The 16,823-nt window shown below is 48.8% G+C and overlaps 1 protein-coding gene across 7 annotated transcripts in view; it reads left to right on the forward strand.

The window, feature by feature from the left end:
• Window positions 1-16,823, forward strand: part of TACC1 (transforming acidic coiled-coil containing protein 1) — an 88,177-nt gene that overhangs the window by 9,590 nt on the left and 61,764 nt on the right. The gene's annotated exons all lie outside the window — the stretch shown is intronic.

Raw genomic sequence — 16,823 nt, forward strand, 5'->3', positions numbered from 1 at the left:
TCATAGAGGTCCAAATCCTTGTTCTCTCTCTGTAGCCCTTGAGGCCTTTGATGAAGTTCATGCAGCTGCACAGCTTCTGCCCCCGCACTCAAATCCTGCCACTGAAATTGTGCTTATATAATATGTCCCTACTGTACTGGTTGAGAGAAATTAACACAACCAGAGGACAAAAGATCTAGGATTGAGAAAATATGGAAAGTGTTTATTGATAATACACGTGCAAATGCCCCTTGCCCTCAATATAGACTACGGAGCTTTTCAGTTACCTCTTTACCTTGAAACCCTGTAAAGAATAAAGGAGAACCATCAGGATTCACATTAGCAAAGCCCTCTTCATCCCTTGCTCACCTAATGAGGAATCCAGGAAGATCAAGTGCTCCCCTCCTTCTGCTTGGCTGTGATCCATGTTAAGTAGGAACATCTTTTTTATTTTATGTTTCTCTAGAATATAAGATACAAATTAAAAACAAAATGGATACAAAGGGGGAGTTACTAACTGAGGCTTACGACCGCTCAATACTTGCTGATAATCTTCACACTTGCTATCTCTGCATGGCAAAGGTGTCCCTGCCCAGGTATGGAGAGGATGGTCCTCTTCCCTGCCAAAGCAGGGAGAGAAAAGTGCTTTGCAAACTTGGAAGCCACACTTGCAAAAGTCCCCCTTGCCCACCACCCAATGATTTCACATTTACACAGGCAGCAAATGTGGGATGTCACACAGAGACCATTCTGGAATATGCTGTCTTACAACCTGAGCCCTGGGTTCCTGTTATTAGTTCCAGTTGTATTTTGTTTTTAGATGTTATCATAGGAAGTCATACAGCAATTACAAACTATCTATGAGAACCCATTTGTAATTTTTGGTGCAAACAGTTCTGTGAGAAGAAGAAGCAGATGCTGTCTTGAGGACACCCCCACCTTAAAAAAAACAGGTTCCAAATTTGCACCCCACCCAAACATTATTGGCATCCATCTGTCTTGGGAGATAATGGAAGAGTGTGCCTTCAAGGGTAAAGTCATACCATTGGAGAGTTACAGCACCTGCTGTGGCTGTAGAGACTGATAGGGGAGAGACATGTTTTGTTGCAGCTGGGGCAGATGAAGTAGTCTGGTTGTGCTGCTGCAGATGCACCAGGATGTTTCTTTTCTCGCACTCCTGCAAGCGGTCATTCCTCTTCTGGTCACGCTTGTGGATGCATGACTTGACTGTCTCCAGGCACTGCACTCATCTGCAAGGGATTCCTACATGGCAGAGTTGATGTTGCCGACCTTCATGTCACATTTGCTAGGTCTGTGTTGCACAGAATTGGTCTGCCAAAGGGCCCTGGTGCCTAAAGGCAGCTCACCATAGACCAGGTCCTTGGAGATTCTTCTATCTTCCATTCTGTGTACATAACCAAGTGAGTGTTTCTGTCGCTGAGACAGAAGTGTGAAGATGCTGGGAGTAGCTCAGTTGATAGAGTATGAGACTCTTAATCTCAGGGTCATGAGTCTGAGCTGTGTGTTGAGCAAAATATTCCTGCATTGCAGGGGGTTGGACTTGATGACCTTTGTGGTCCCTTCCAACTGATACAGTTGGGGCATGTTCTCAGGGATTGTGTGAAGAAGCCCAAATGACTGTCAGGGGTGGCAATTTGACCCCTGGGGTCTCTGCACCTGAGGCATTATGGGAGTTGTAGTCCAACAACAGCTGCAGAGTTGCATGCTAGCCGCTACTGCCTGAAGCTTGAGGAAGGGCCAAAGGCCAGGGGCAGAGCATCTGCTTTGCCTGCAGAAGGTTCCAGGTTCAATCTCTGGCATCTCCAAGTAGACCCTCCAACACCAAAGAGCAACTGGGCTACATGGACCAAGGGTCTGACTCTATCCTGAGTCAGACCATTGATGTTCCCAAAACGAAGTGTCTTGTGCATAAGCCAGTGGTAGCTGACCTGTGACCCTCCAGATGTAGCTGAACTGCAGTTTCTACCTGTCTCCCCCCTCCCCCTGTCGTGGCCAGGGACAACAGCTGGAGGACCCCAGGCTGGTTTGCCATCCCTGACATAAAGTTCTGTGGACTCCAGTCTGCTGCATCTGATGAGGTGGACTCCCGTCCACAAGAGGACCTGTTTGATGAACTTTGTACAACTTTTGTCTGGAGGTTAGGTAGTATTAACTATTTTGTGAGCATTCATTCTGATTTGTTTGCTGGGTGGGGGAAGACATGAGTGGAATATTGGTACATCTTCTCATCACTTTACCACAAAATGTACAAAATAGTGGTGGGGGGAGCTGGTCTGTTGTGCAAAAACACCAAATGAATTTTAATAACAGAACCTGAATTTGCTGGCATGTGATGAAATCCCACTGTAAAGTAACAGCATCTCCTGAAGTGTCATGAGACTTCACTGTTGTCTGCTACAACAGCCCAACACAGCTAAACGAATCTCCTAAATTATTTCGGAAGTAACACCAAGCCCACCGATAATGTGCGGGAAAGCTTACAGCAAGCGTACAAGATTGAGGAAAGCACAGTGTGAGCTTTTCAGGTCAAATCCTGTGTTAACTGTCAATTTAGTTGTTGTTGTTGTTGTTGTTGTTTAGTCGTTCAGTCCGACTCTTCGTGACCCCATGGACCAGAGCACGCCAGGCCCTCCTGTCTTCCACTGCCTCCCGCAATTTGGTCAGACTTGAGAACACTGTCCAACCATCTCGTCCTCTGTCGTCCCCTTCTCCTTGTGCCCTCAATCTTTCCCAACATCAGGGTCTTTTCCAGGGAGTCTTCTCTTCTCATGAGGTGGCCAAAGTACTGGAGCCTCAGCTTCAGGATCTGTCCTTCCAGTGAGCACTCAGGGCTGATTTCCTTAAGAATGGATAGGTTTGAACTTCTTGCAGTCCATGGGACTCTCAAGAGTCTCTTCTAGCACCATAATTCAAAAGCATCAATTCTTTGGCGATCAGCCTTCTTTATGGTCCAGCTCTCACTTCCATACATCACTACTGGGAAAACCATAGCTTTAACTATACGGACCTTTGTTGGCAAGGTGATGTCTCTGCTTTTTAAGATGCTGTCTAGGTTTGTCATCGCCTTTCTCCCAAGAAGCAGGTGTCTCACTTCCATACATCACTACTGGGAAAACCATAGCTTTAACTATACGGACCTTTGTTGGCAAGGTGATGTCTCTGCTTTTTAAGATGCTGTCTAGGTTTGTCATCGCCTTTCTCCCAAGAAGCAGGTGTCTTTTAATTTCATGACTGCTGTCACCATCTGCAGTGATCATGGAGCCCAAGAAAGTAAAATCTCTCACTGCCTCCATTTCTTCCCCTTCTATTTGCCAGGAGGTGATGGGCCCAGTGGCCATGATCTTTGTTTTTTTGATGTTGAGCTTCAGATCATATTTTGCGCTCTCCTCTTTCACCCTCATTAAAAGGTTTTTAAATTCCTCCTCACTTTCTGCCATCAAGGTTGTGTCATCTGCATATCTCAGGTTGTTGATATTTCTTCCGGCAATCTTAATTCTGGCCTGGGATTCATTCAGCCCAGCCTTTCACATGATGGATTCTGCATATAAGTTAAATAAGCAGGGAGACAATATACAACCTTGCCATACTCCTTTCCCAATTTTGAACCCATCAGTTGTTCCATATCCAGTTCTAACAAAACCTTATTAATGTTGCTTTTAATTTGATATGCTCTTAATTTCGACTAACAGTCAGAGGGATAGTTAGGATGATAAGGATATTGCCTCCCTCTGTGGGTGATGGATAGTCATGTCTTCTACAGTCATACCTCTGGTTACAGATGCTTCAGGTTGCGCGTTTTCAGGTTGCACACTGTGCCAAACCCAGAAGTACCGGAACAGGTTACTTCCGGGTTTCGGCACTCGCACATGCGCAGAAGAGCTAAATCGCGCTTTGCGCATTCAGAGAAGTGCCGAATCGTGACCCATGCATGCGCAGATGCGGCACTGCAGGTTGCGAACGTGCCTCCCGCACGGATCACATTCGCTACTCATGTGTCCACTGTATTCTGCTTTTCTGTATTCCTGCTGAAGAGCTTTCTTGCATTTGGTCCTGTTAAGATGTGCACTGGCTGTCTCCCAGCAATGGTGCTAAGTGAGTGTCAGTGTGTTTGCAAAGAAAAGGAAGTTCCATTTTTTTTGAACAGAGTCTGTTCCTCACACTGCAGAGATCTGTAACTGAGAGATGGCTTGAATGTGTTGTCTTTTCGGCTGTGATCCTGTGGAACACAGGAAGGTGCCTCATGCCAAGCCAGGCCATTGGTCCACTGAGCTCTAGATTGTTGGCACTGACTGGCAGCAGCTCTCCGGGAGGCATTCCAGCCCTGCTGGGAGATGCCTTTGGAGATGGAGCTTGGGTCCTTCTCCAATAGCTACCTGCAGCATCAAACCCCTTGAGGATGTGTTGTTTCTGTCTCTGGCTGTCACTCCAATTGGTATTGCTCCTCTGTTTCTTAGCTGAAATGCAACTTGAAACATATACTGCGTGGCCAGCTGAGTCACACCAGCGGTTGCAGTTCATCTCCAGGGCACCACGTACATACCACAAATCAGAAACCATTCAACTAAAATAAATTATGCCAGTTTGCATCTCTCTTGTTGCTTTATTAATTGTGCCTCAGATCTGCAAAGCAGTGATAGGGAAATTTCAGCCTGGGCTATCCCTGCTTCAAAGCTCTGGAGGTGTCTCTGTCACCCCAGGTTGCATGGAGACAGTTGCTGGAGCTGGCAGCAATGGGGGAAGCTGGAGGCTGAAATCCTGAAGGCAGAAACACATTCTCTGCTGGGCGGGCAAAAGTCAAAGGCCAAGCTCCTCATCTTTGCCCGGGGCAGAGACTTCTTACTGGCTCCCAGTCCCAGAGGCTGAGGAAGGGCATCCAGGATTTCCATGGCAGAACTGATGCTCTGCATGCTGAAACTCTGGGAGCTGCTGCCAGGCAGCGCAGACCATGATTAGCTGTTAGCGTGACTCAGTACAAGGCAGCTCTCTGGGATGAGAGGACACACCCAGCCCCTTCTGAGCCCCATGAAGGCTTGGCAGTTCCAGGTAGCTCATTCCAGGTAGTCCCACCATGACATTCCTGGTTAAGCCTTGGGGTCTTTGAGAAGTCCTGAGGATGGGGGTACTAGTGCTTTAGTGGCAAAGGAATGGAAGACATGGAACACACCACCCTGATCTCCAAGTGATGCAAGATTGCAGGGGTTCCAGGCGATTACCAGTGTTTGCGTTTCCTTTGGAAATGAGGCACAACAGAGACTGTGGTGTCCTTGTAATATAGGGTTTATGTACACATATCTACAATGGAGGAACTCACAGCATTACGCACAAATAGGTTCTTGCTTCTCCTGTGGTCTCAGTCTTGGATGCCACGGCCCTCTGTCTCTCTGCTCTGCGCTGCCACTTTTTCTCTTTCAGCTCACATCCCAGCCAACTGCAATTCTAAAAACAACTCCTCTCCTTTCAGCTCTAAAACTCTACTTCAGAGGCCTCTGACACGGTGCCACTCGCTTTGTCCCCCAAGACTCATCTTTAGGGGGCCATCACCAGGCTGGCTCCTGCCTTGTGTTTCAACATGCTAAAGCCAGGAATTAGAAGGGGGGGTCTCGGAGTCAGAAGGGGAGTCCAGGGACCCCACATATTCATAACAATATTGAAATCTAAGACTGTGGCACAATGTGGTGCCCTCCGTCTGTATTTTGAACTCCCAACTCAGCCCCAGCCAGCATTGCCATTGGTCAGGAATGATGGGAGTCAGTGGCCTGTGGTTAGGCCTCCATGGGGCTGTCCCTAAAAAAGTTTGGCCCAACTCACAGTTGTAGACATGGCTTAGATCTGGTGTTCACCTCTATGGATGTTGGTGATCTGACACTAAGTAAAAGTGAAACAAAAGAAGTGCCATGGTCAGATCACTTCCTGGTGCAACTGGACTTCTCCGCGACCCCCTCTGCAGGGAAGTGGGGCCAATTCGGATGGTCCGCCCCCGCCACTTAATGGATCCAAATGGTTTCCAGAGAGTGGTAGGGGATGCTTTATCCCATGTTGATGGCCTTTCAGCCGATTCCCTGGTGGCCCGCTGGAATGTGGAGTTAACCAGGGCTATTGACTGTCTGGCTCTGAAGTGCCCTCTCTGATTGCATGGAGCCCGGACAGCCCTGTGGTTTCCCCTGAGCTGAGGGTGATGAAACAATCTTTGAGATGGCTAGAGTGTCGGTGGTGGAAAACTCATTCTGAATTGGACTGGACACGGGCTAGAGCTCAACGTCGAGCCTACCAAGTGGCGATAGCGACTGCAAATAGGACCTTCTTCACTGCCTCTATTGTATTTGCAGAGAACAGCAGCAGGAGACGCTTTCAGGTGGTTCGCAATCTATCGGAACCACCTTCATCACCGGGGCCTGGTAGGGCCCCCAAGATCTCCTGCAATGCTTTTGCAAAAATTTTTGCAGATAAAGTTGCACAGATTCAGAAAGAGGTAGATTCCACCGTGGGAGCAGGGGTGGGGTGGGAGAGTGCTAGAGTTCTGTCTGGTCAAGTTGTGTGGGATCAATTCCAATCTGTTACCTCCGAGGTTGTAAACAGGCTGTTTGGACAAGTGAAACCGACCACCTGTCTCCTTGATCCTTGCCCGTCCTGACTAATGAAAGCGAGTCTGGAAGGGCTGGGCGATGGGCTCTGCGGGGTGGTGAATGCTTCCCTCTGCGAGGGAGCCTTCCCAGACCCACTGAAAGAGGTGGTCATTAAACCCCTTCTTAAAATAAACATCTTTAGACCTGGCCAATATGGCCAACTATCGCCCCGTCTCAAATCTTCCATTCTTGGGCAAGGTGATTGAGCAGGTGGTTGCTCAACAACTCCGGGCACACCTGGAGGATGCGGACCATTTGGATCCCTTCCAGTTGGGATTCAGGCCTCATCATGGGACTGAAACTGCCTTGGTCGCGCTGGTCGATGATCTCCGGCGGGCTAGGGACAAAGGTGAGAGCTGTTTCCTAGTTCTGCTGAATCTCTCAGCAGCCTTTGATACCATCGACCATAACATCCTTCTGGACCATCTAGAAGAGCTGGGAGCTGGGGGCACAATTATACAGTGGTTCCGCTCCTTTCTCCTGGGCCGTGTGCAGAAAGTAGTGTTGGGGGATGAGTGTTCAAACTCCTGGGCTCTCACTTGTGGGGTGCCTCAGGATTCCATCCTTTTCCCCATGCTTTTTAACACCTACATAAAGCCGCTGGGAGAGATCATTAGGAAGTTTGGGTTGGGTTTTCATCGATATGCAAATGATACCCAGCTCTACCTCTACTTCAGAACCAGTGAAGGCAGTAGAGGTCCTGTGTGAGTGCCTGGAGGTGGTTGGAGGATGGATGGCAACTAACAGATTGAGGCTGAATCCTGACAAGACAGAAGTACTGTTCTTGGGGGACGGGGTGGGCTGGTGTGGAGGTCTCCCTGGTCCTGAATGGGGTAACTGTGCCCCTGGTACACAGCCTGGGAGTCATTTTGGACTCACAGCTGTCCCTGGAGTCACAGGTCAATTCTGTGTCCAGAGCAGCTGTCTACCAGCTTCATCTGGTACACAGGGTGAGACCCTACCTGCCCGCGGACTGTCTTGCCAGAATGGTGCATGCTCTAGTTATCTGCTGCTTGGACTACTGCAATGCGCTCTATGTGGGGATACCTTTGAAGGTGACTCGGAAACTGCAATTAATCCAGAATGCGGCAGCTAGACTGGTGACTGGGAGTGGTTGCTGGGACCTTATAACACCGGTCCTGAGAGACCTACATTGGCTCCCAGTACATTTTCAAGCACAATTCAAAGTGTTGGTGCTGACCTTTAAAGCCCTAAACGGCCTCGGACCTGTATACCTGAAGGAGCCTCTCCACCCCCATCGTTCAGCCCAGACACTGAGATCCAGCACCGAGGGCCTTCTGGTGGTTCCTTCATTGCAAGAAGTGAGGTTACAGGGAACCAGGCAGAGGGCCTTCTCGGTAGTGGCGCCTGCCCTGTGGAACGCCCTCCCATCAGATGTCAAGGAAATAAGCAACTATCCTACTTTTAAAAGACACCTGAAAGCAGCCCTGTTTAGGGAAGTTTTTAATGTTTAATGCTGTATTGTGTTTTTAATATTTGATTGGGAGCCACCCAGAGTGGCTGGGGAAACCCAGCCAGATGGGCAGGATATATTATTATGATTATGATTGATTATGATTATTGACTAGGTGGACTAGGGTAGTCCCCTAAATGTTCCTCTGCCACCTCCTTCCCAAAGCCCAGGAAGTTTCTGCCCAGCTTAGGGAGGGAGTCGGAATGCTCATACAGTATGTGCAATGTCACACGCAAACCGCCCCATCGTCCTTGCAAGCTGGCATCTCTGGCCCTAACTATTCCCCTACAAAAAAATTCACCACACGCCACTGATGGGAGTTGTAATCCAACAACATCTGGGGGCACCATGTTGGCTTTTCCTGCTCTCCGGTTGAATTTATTAAAACAATACTTCACTTTCTCAGATTTGGCAAGAATGACCTCCACCTTTTGGTACTTTCTGGGGGAGCTTTGAAGTGCTAGAAATGTGTGATGTTTCTAAACTGAGAAGCTGAGAGTCTTAAGATCCGGCTGAAATATTGTGTATTGGATGCAATTCTGTGCTAGTCATATGCAGGGCTAGAAAAGGATAGAGCCCCTGCTTGAGTGCAGAAGGTCCAGGTCTAGTTAAATAAAGGACTGGGTAGCAGATGCTGGTCGGGGGCGGGGGGGGGAGAACCTGTGCCTGAGACCTGGAGAGGTGCTGCCAGTTCCAGTAGACAATACTGGGCTAGATAGATAAATGTTTTGACCTGCTAGAAGGCAGCTTCTGATGTTCCCACCCCCAACTGGCAGCATCAATATTTTAGGCACCCAAATAAATCAGCACATGGAGTTTCTTCTACCACTCTGAACCCATTTTCTATCGCAACATTTTGTCAGTGTATGGGGATGCACAGCCTGTTCCTGTGCTTGTTTACTCAGAAGTAAGTCCAACTGAGTTTGGCAAGACTTATTTCCAATGAAGTGTGCATTGTCTTCCTGAATCCTTGGACAGTTGCTGTAAGTCAGCTTATCTCCTCCTGTATTTATTTGCAGGCTTTCTCACAGCCACATCAGGGCCTCTTCCCACTCCACGTTTCTTAGCAACTGCAAAAAATGTTATGTAACTACGGTTACAGGAAAATTATGTGCTGAGGGATGTGCGTGTGCAGCCCTGATGCCAAGCGGTGTGGGAGTAAGCCAAGGCTGCACAGAGTCTAGAGAATCTCAATGGCTCAGATTCTTCCAGAAAGGAAACCACAGGCCTGCTGTTTGCTGTTCTGACTCTGGAGAAGGGAGCCTTCTTTTTCTGGTGCTTTCTGTTGGAAAAGCCATCTCAAAGCTCCCTCTAGTGAGTTTTGCTGCTAGAGCTCCCAACAGAGCGAGGGTAGCATTTAACAACTCCAAACTCAATCCCAACTGAGATTCTGGACTCCTCCAGATGCTTTGCTCATTGAACATTTAGGTATCCTGACCCAGCTCCACCCCTCATCCACGGCACTTGTGAGGCCCAGTGTCCTGGCCATTGTTAGCGATGGGGGAATCTAACAGTTTCAGTTTCTTCTTTTTCCAGCCTCGGATTCAGTTCTCCACATTTCCATGTCAGTTTGTAATTTTTTTAAGTGCTTGTGAAAATTTACCTGCATTTCAGGGCAAATTTCTCTCATTATGCAATTTTGTCTAATTGATCCATTTTTGTTTTTAAATTTTCATAGTTTGGTGTCTACATTTTTTTACACATTACTTGGCTGGAGAAGCGCACCGTAGAAGTTGGAGAATGGGTGAGTTTGTGGCCACCTATTGTTTTGGAAAGTGCAATTTCAGTAGGTTTGCCTAAGCATAGAAGAGCTTACAGGAGGCATCAAAAGGTTGGGAGAGAAGGTGCCTCTTGTTGCTGAGGCCTGTTGTGTTTCGTTCTAGGTGCTCCATCTGGCAGTCACTTCACTTTCACATATGTGCATATGCAATTAAAAACGGGGAGCCTGCAATGAGAAAGGGGGGCCTGTGTGCACATCTAAGATCACTTCTTAATTTTAACCTTGAGTGGAAGTGTTTGCAGGGGCGTACATAGGTAGGGGGGGTGGCGCACCTCGGGTGCCACCCGGGAGGGTGACAAGATGGCCTGCTGCCTCCCCCCAGCTGTAGAGCGGCTGAGGGCACAGCGTCCGTATGGGCTGCCGAGCGTGCATGCTCCCCTAGGGTGCCAGAGAGGCTTCCTCTGCCCCTGAGTGTTTGCATTTGGCTCTGAGGCTCTGAGCAGCAGCTGGTCAACTGTGTGCTGGCTGTGAGAGGAAAGCCTTCTGGTGCTCCCTGCTTGAACACCCGTCCTTTCTTGGCAAAGGGCAGGGACAACAGCCCTGGCAAGGCACAGATTGAAATGAAGCCAATTCCCTTTCATGTGAGCCTGGCATTGGCTGTGCCATCATGTTTCATATGCTCCCACAGTATGACTGTCCTGCATTCAAGGAGAGATGCTCTACTGGGAAGGAGCAGCTCTCAGGGAAGATTTCAGCCACAGTGATGGGATCATGTTCCAGCACCTAAATCTAGTAAACACACAGTGTTATCAAGAATAGACATGGACGGATCTTTTGGTTTCAGTTTCTCCCAATTTCTTCTTTTTTCTAATATTAAATTCTCTTCTGCCCATTTCCACACCTGGAAGGTTTTGGTATTTTTTTTTAAAGTCCTGAAAATTCAGAAGCATTTTAGTGGGAATTTCTTCTCAGATATACAATTATGCATGTGATTTTTCTTCATATCATGCATTGTTGTATGTTATCTTCATTTTTATAAGACTTTCCCCTAATATATATGATTCTGGAGAACTGTGTTGCCAAATTTGGAGAAGTGCAAAATTTCAATGTTAGCTGTATTTTTGCTTATGTGTTTTTGGAAGTGTAGATTAAGTATTTATACATAAATATGAGAAACAAATGGACTTTCTCTCCTGAATTGGCAAGGGAAATGAATTCTGTGAATTTCCATGCCCTTTATTTCTGAGGCTCGTCATTCCTATTTAATTTTTTCACCCTGCACTTCATAAACATCTTTTCTACCCCTGGGGCCTTTTTGACCACCAGGGGGCCTTTCTTCACCTTCTGAATTGCTGGTCATTGCAGGAACAACGGTTTAGAAATTGGTGCCTGGGTATTTCTTCTTCTCTCCTTGTTCCTTTTCCCTTGTGTATTGTGCTTTTTTAAGACTGTAAGCCTGAGGGTGAGGACTGTCTTGTTCTGCTTGTAAGTAAGCCCCTCTGGGAGACTCTTTGGCTGAAAAGTGGGGTGCAAGTGCTCCAGATAAATAAAGGCATACATGGAGAAGCCTTTTGAAATTGAACCTGGGACTTTCTGCCTGCAGAGCAGATGCTCCACTTCTGAGCACACAGCAGCCCTCCGGATCCTCTGGGGCTGTGTTCCCTTTACCATAGAGCAGTGATGGCGAACCTTTTAGAGATCGAGTGCCCAAACTGCAACTCTAAACCCACTTATTTATCGCAAAGTGCCAACACGGCAATTTAACCTGAATACTGAGATTTTAGTTTAGCAGGGGAGGTTGGCGCAGCAACACAGTGGTGCCTCGGTTTTCGAACTGCTTAGTTCTCAAACTACTTGGAACCCAAACACTTCAAACATGGAAATGAGTGTTCCGGTTTTCAAACTTTTTCCAGAGCCCATGCTCTGTTCTGAGTATAACTTCCGTTTTGAGTGCCACACTTCCATTTTCAGAGGGAAGACGGGTTGAGCAGCAAGTGAGCAGGCACCTGCTACCCTCCAGTGCTGGGTCCCTCCACTGCCACAACAGCAACCACCCCATCCTCCAGCTCCGGAGGCGCTGAGTGAGGGAAGGCTGGGCTGGGGCGAGCAGGCAAGGGATGCCGCAGCCGCCGCCACCCCCAGCCTGCTCCTGTTCCGGCTCCTGGATTGGGCTGCTCCGCTAGGCAGTGTTGCTGCTTGCACAGGAACAGGAGCTGGATCGGGGCTGCTCAGCTGGGGAGGTGCAGGCTCCATCACACTTTCCATTGAGGGGTTCGCGGCTGCACTCCCCTCAAGGGAGAAGTTTAAAAGAGTCCCTACCTCCGCATGAGATCCCCTGCAGCCCTGTGAAGGCAGCCAGGCTGAATAGTTGCTGAGGTTGGGGAAGGTGGAGGCAGCCCAGAAGCTGCATCTGAGAGCCCCTGCATCACCTGAAGGCAGCTAGGCACTCCCCAGCTGAACTGCCCCATCCCGCTCCTACTTGCGAGCAAGCAGGAGCATGGCTGGAATCTCTCAGAAGTGAAGGCTTCGTGCTTCCTAGCCGAGAGATCCCCGCCCTGCTCCTGCTTGCGTGCAAGTTGGAGTGGGATCGGGCAGCTGAGCTGGGGAGTGCCTAGCTGCCTTCTGGTGGTGCAGGGGCTCTCAGATGCAGCACGAAGCCTCCACTCCACTTCGGACTCCGCTCCCACACCGCAGGGTGTGTAAAGCCTCAACCTCGCAGCAGCAGCAGGAGGAAAGCGGCTGCTTGGAAACCTCGGCGGCCCACCAACGCAGCAGTGCGCTTCTGAGCGCGTGCATAGCGCTATGCCCTCCCCACCCACAACGGAGGCTCCCCAAGGGAAAATGTGCACCCTGGAGGTTGTGGCTCCATTCTGCACACCCCCCACACCCTATCCGAGGCACTTCTACTCAGACACAAGTTGAGCTGAGGACTCGACGCGCTGCCCTTGCCTTCTGCCGGCTCTGTGCGGGGGTGAGGGCTCTTGAGTGCCCCCTCTGGCACGCGTGCCATAGGTCTGCCACCACCGCCATAGAGTAATCCTAGCCTGACCTGGGATTTGGAGGAAGAACATGCCTGTGAGTCTTTTGTGGCCGCCCCCCTCGCCTGCCCTCTCTTCTTGCTCACCTGGCAGGAGTCTCTCTTCTTGGCAGCACATGATGTCCTGCCCAGACAACTGAAGGATGTTGCTAATGCCCTCCTCCAGATTGGCTTCTCCGGGTCCTCATCTAGCAAGTAAAGGAATTTGCTGTTCTGCGGCCTGAATTTGGCAGTCAGGAGAAAGTTGAGCTCTGCAGCATCTGCTCCTCTCTTTCTGTTTTGCAGCATTATCTGCAGGGTCACGTGGGGCTCCTGTGCTGCGAGCCAAATTGCCAAGTGTTGCAACCAGTTGCACATAAGCTATTCCTAGGGAAGGGGCTTTTATAAGAAAATTGGCACCAACTTCTGCCTCATGAACCTTAGAGTTGTAATGGGGGATGATCTGACTGTGTGGCTATAGGAGGGGGAAATTGCTCCCTGTCTTCCCTTGCAACAATCATTGTGTGAAGAACTGCTTAAAATAGATGCTTCCCCCCCCCCCCGTCCTTTTGTTCTGACAGAAAAATCGACCCTGGCAACCATTTCTAATAGGCGATCCATCCGCATGCCTTATTGACAGGAGCAGCTCCAGAGGTCATTGCCCCCATCCTCCAGGGCATGCTTTGTGTCCTCTCCTGCTGCTGCTGCTGCTGCCCCACAATGCCTCTGGATAAGCCCACATCCCAGACTTGCCATTGGGGGGCTGGTCTCCAGGCTCGCTGGAGAGAGAGGTTTTTCTCCAGGGGGGCAGTTCAAATGGACTTCATGCCCAAAGGGAAAGGGGACTCCAATAATGCCAAGAATCTTGGGCTGTGCCTGTACTCTGGAGATTGCATTAGCACCAAAGGCAACTAGCACAGCTGGACGGGTCACCAAAGTCTGTAGCAACTAAAGGGAGGGCAGCTGTGGTGGGGGCTTTTCAAGCAAAAGTTGGGTGGCCATCTGTCAGGGATGCTTGAGCTGTGCTTCCTGCATTGCAGGGGCCTGTAGATGACTCTTGGGAATCCCTTCCTGCTACACAATTATGGAGTTCTATGATCTCTTTGAGAAGTGTTCAGCTGAGTGAAGTCTGCAGGATGAGAAGGGACCTGCCTGCCATTTTACAGTTGTACTCCCTGTGCTTCCTCATGAAGGGATAAGATTACTCAGTAGTAAGGGAAATGCACACTGCATGAACCCATCCTTCCCCTTGCTTTCTAGGCAGCCTCCCTTTGCTGAAGTTTAATGGACTCCCTTGGAGTAGACTTGTCATCCTGATGGCATTGTTCTATGGAAGTGTCATTTGTCTGGGTGGCATGTTGGCCGCCATGGTGTCTTGCCTTCTCTGCCGGCCATCTTTTGACCTCTCAATGCATGAACATGTCCTGACAAGCAAGCAGGCACAGGGGATCTGCAGCTTTAACCCTCCTTGAATAAGGAGTTTCCTCGCCAATACAGGTCTTGCTACAAAAGTCGGGTGCCTCCCCCACTCCCTGCTGAGCTGCAGCAAGAGTCCATGGCGCTCCAGGTGCTCACCGCGTCTGTGTTCCTTTGGAGAATTGACACATGGCAGAGACTGTTGTAGATTTAAGAACTATGGCTTATTCACCTTTTTACACGTCTGCATGGAGAGAGTCCAGATCTTACAGCTTGGCCATTTCAAGAGGAGCTTGTCCCCCATGGCAGTGCAACCCTGGAGTCCAAGGCATCTCTCCCAGCCAGCCTGCAGCCAACCTGCCCAAGATGGATCCCAATCTTCCTTCCTCCTTCTTCTTCCCAGAACGCAGCTCTGCAGCTTGTACTTTCATCCATATCCCAATTAATAAAAATCCTGCCATTTATTAATTTTTAGGGTTTAGGGGGGTCTCACTCCAAAAAAAATCTATAACAATGTTATATATATCTCATTGCAGACATCTCTAGTAACACTGTTTGAAACAACCTGTTTGAAAAACGCTCCCTTTCTCTTCAGGTCACATCCTTCAGTAGCCATTCTTCATATCCGTCAGGGGTTTTCTCCTGTCTCAAATATGTCCTTGAATTCCATTAAGAACTCCTGCCTACCTCCGTGGAGGAGAGAGGTGTGTGTGAGTGTGTAGAAACGATCCTGTTGTACAAAAGCAAAATGTATTATTATTAGAACAAAACAAACCAGGAAGCCCCTTTCCAACAAACACATTCAAAAGGCCATAGAATGTTAATCAGCCAAAGGCCTGGTTATAGAGGAACATTTTTGCCTGGTGCCTAAAGGTGTATCATGAAGGCACCAGGCAAGCCTCCCTGAGGAGGGCATCCCACAGACATGGAGCCACCACAGAATAGGCCCATTCTCCTGTTGCCACCTCCCGGACCTCTCGTGGAGAAGGCACTCAAAGAAAGGCCTCACATTATGATTGCAGAGTCTGGATCAGTTCATATGGAGAGAGGCGGTCCTTGATGTATCGTGATCCTGAGCCATTAAAGGCTTTATAGGTCCAAACCTTTATGTATCCAAAATGTGTATTCATTGCTCATCCACTTCTGCCTCTGGCTCTGCCCTCCAGTGGCCTGTGTTCCCCAGAGGGTTCCCAAGAAGGGAAGGTGCCCCTTTGACTGGAAAAGGTTTGTCACACACCTGTTACAGCTGGGTCCCTTCTCCCAGAGGCTGTCGTCAGAGTGCCCCTGCCATAGGAAGTCTAGAGTTGAGTTGTGAGAGTCAGTGCCTTCGCTGTTTTTTTACCAGCACCACCCCATGTGCTCTGAATGCTTTCCCTGAGAAAGATCCCTCAGCTCCCATGTTGTTCTCTCCCCAGAATCAGGACAGGGTAATTTTTTCAGTTCTTCCTGTTTTATGGTTGGAGGTTTCAGCTCTTCTGTTTTTTACTTGTTGGGTCTTAGTTGCTGTTTTTAGCTCCTATGAAGAATTTTAGCTCTGGTTTTGTGATTTTTCAATATATATGTACTGGCTTGGATTTTATGTCTTATTGAAGATGTGTGTGTGTGTGTGTGTGTGTGTGTGTGTGTGTGTGTGTTGCTATGTTTTAAATGCATATGAAAACCCATGCAATACATCTAGTAGATATCAGAAATGCAATGTTGTTGTTGTTTAATCGTTTAGTCGTGTCTGACTCTTCGTGACCCCATGGACCAGAGCACGCCAGGCACTCCTGTCTTCCACTGCCTCCCACAGTTTGGTCAAACTCATGCTGGTAGAGAACACTGTCCAACCATCTCATCCTCTGTCGTCCCCTTCTCCTTGTGTCCTCAATCTTTCCCAACATCAGGGTCTTTTCCAGGGAGTCTTCTCTTCTCATGAGGTGGCCAAAGTCTTGGAGCCTCAGCTTCAGGATCTGTCCTTCCAGTGAGCACTCAGGGCTGATTTCCTTCAGAATGGATAGGTTTGATCTTCTTGCAGTCTATGGGACTCTCAAGAGTCTCCTCCAGCACCATAATTCAAAAAGAAATGGCAATACTGACTGCTTAATTTCACCATCAGTGACAAACAGTTGCAAAGCAAGAAAACATGCCTGTGTGTGTGCGCGCGCGTGCACACACACACACGTGCACACACACAGAAGCCAAATAAGGAAGGGCATTGCCCTGAGTGTGGGGGAGAGGTAAAAAGTCAAGAATGTAAATAACTCAGGCGTATGATGAAGGAAAATACAAGTGAAGGCTGTCTTATCTAGATCAGGCAGAATTGGCTAAGAATGTAAGAATCCTGCTGCATCCAGCCAGTTACCTCTGGGGAGCTTGCAGGCCTGGGCCCAAGGGCAATAGCCTTCCCTGCTGCTGATCCATCAACAACCCATATTCAGGGGCCTAAGGTTGCTGATGTTGCAGATAATATGTAGCCCTCATGGCTGGCAACTGTTGATAGCCATATCTTCCACAAATTTCTCTAATCCCCTTCTAAATACATCTTGGTTGGTACGTAATCCCATATTTTATGGCAACAAATTCCATACTTTA

This window comes from Podarcis filfolensis, assembly GCF_964270895.1.
Source record: "Podarcis filfolensis genome assembly, chromosome: 15".
NCBI classification, from domain to species: domain Eukaryota; kingdom Metazoa; phylum Chordata; class Lepidosauria; order Squamata; family Lacertidae; genus Podarcis; species Podarcis filfolensis.